The 1,799-nt window shown below is 36.8% G+C and overlaps 1 protein-coding gene across 4 annotated transcripts in view; it reads right to left on the bottom strand.

Moving 5' to 3' along the window:
- LOC106518097 (growth factor receptor-bound protein 10) overlaps positions 1–1,799 on the bottom strand; it is a 69,902-nt gene that overhangs the window by 42,846 nt on the left and 25,257 nt on the right. The gene's annotated exons all lie outside the window — the stretch shown is intronic.

The following is a 1,799-nucleotide window of genomic DNA, read 5'->3' as shown; positions in this document are numbered from 1 at the left end:
AAGGAAAACCAGAGCAGGACTACAAGGAGAGATAAATATGATTTAGATTTTTGTTTCTGTGTCAGGAGATACAACATTAACATTTCACTCCTCTGCTTTACAGCAGCTCCTTTAATTCCACAGTTGACGCTGCTAAAAATGACCTTTTTTTCTGAATCTCCGAGAGCAGAACTTTAATCTCCGAACTCGTAAAGTTCTTTTTTACTTTGCAATGTCATTTATGAATGGACACATCCTGGTATGTCGGGCAGGAAACGTGTATCCTTATATGGTGTTTTTGGGCTGGTAGGTTATGCTAATCTCTCCTCGTGCATGAGCACCTGAACACGCATTCATCAGTTTACACTTCTGATTTGCACACTTTTCCTGAAGATAGAAGAGTTTGTTGAATCTGACGTGACATGTTCGTACGAACCCTTCGTACGAACAAAAGTAAGAGAAATTTAGGATAAGAATACGAAACATGTTCTTGCATGAGGCCCATTTTCTTTACCCATTTTTTCCTTTCTGATGGTGGACACCCTGAACAGATCCTAAGTCCATCACAGGGACATGTAGAGACAAACCACCATTCACACAGTAATATATAGTTTGATGTTTTTATTTTATTGCTTTTTTATACCTGAAGAGGAAAATTGACAGTAATTCCACAACTAAATTGTCTGTCACATTTGGTAGAAGAACTGCCTTTTTTACATGATTTTCCTGTAATCGTGATAACCAAACTAGTTTTGTTTCCTCAAAATTTAGGGTATTTATTAAAAAAACTTTTATTCTCAAGAGATAAAGGGATGGTTAACATGTAAAAATGAGTGTTTTCTYTGCTACACTCAGTGCCATTATTCAGTGTTGTTATGAAGACACTTGCAAATCAATTAACGCTCCATGAAATACACTGCCTGGCCAAAAGACTTCACTTGACTGAACTTCAGCTGTGGCACACCGACGTATAACCAGCCAGCAGACAAAAGTTTTTCGTTTCTCTATACTTTAACATTTTGCCTCTTCTATAAGTATTAAAAACTTATATTGCATTTCAGGGTGTCAAAAGTTTGTTGTAAAGGTTTATTTTAACTTTACCGTACTGAACATTTCAGCTGTTGTAATTAAACAGACGCATGCAAAAAAAAATGCATTCACATCCCTTTGTGAATTTTTCCCTGGATTGGATGTCTTCTTTCTGTTTAGTACACCACCTGTCTGCGCTGCCTTTGGACAATTTGTCGTTTAAAAGACTAATTTGTGAATCAGGTGTTGGTAGTCAGAGTCAACAGTCACCTGCAGACACAACGACCAGTCAAACCAGATCAACGTGACCAAAGAACTTTGACCCGCAATGTCACAGCTATGGCTCATCTCTCCCTTTTGAACCGGTCCATCATTAACCGGTCCATCATTATTTAGTTTTCCAAAGACTGAACAAATATTAGAGCTAAGAGTTCATTTGCTTGTTTCAGTTCATTAGTTTAATATTTGAGCAGCACTTTCATTTTCAAACATTTTTTCCTCTTTGGTAAAACTGGAGACAAATTTGTAGACTGCTTTGATGACTTTCTTTATTTTTTTAAGCTTTTAAAAACCCTGGGGTTCTTTTTACACCAACATAAATCCATGTATTTTTTTATTTCTAACAAGTTAATCAGTTTATGGGAAAAGCAGAATTAAATCTTTTTAATAAAGCCAGCCTAACATTTAGGAAAGAGTAAGCTCTTTAAATGGCTTTACATTTGGACCCTCAGAGTGTGTGTGTGTGTGTGTGTGTGTGTGTGTGTGTGTGTGTGTGTGTGTGTGTGTGTGTG

Source organism: Austrofundulus limnaeus, unplaced genomic scaffold (assembly GCF_001266775.1).
Source record: "Austrofundulus limnaeus strain Quisiro unplaced genomic scaffold, Austrofundulus_limnaeus-1.0 Scaffold56, whole genome shotgun sequence".
NCBI lineage: Eukaryota > Metazoa > Chordata > Actinopteri > Cyprinodontiformes > Rivulidae > Austrofundulus > Austrofundulus limnaeus.
Note: the sequence above shows the minus strand (reverse complement) of the source record. Positions and strands in the feature narration are given on the sequence as shown.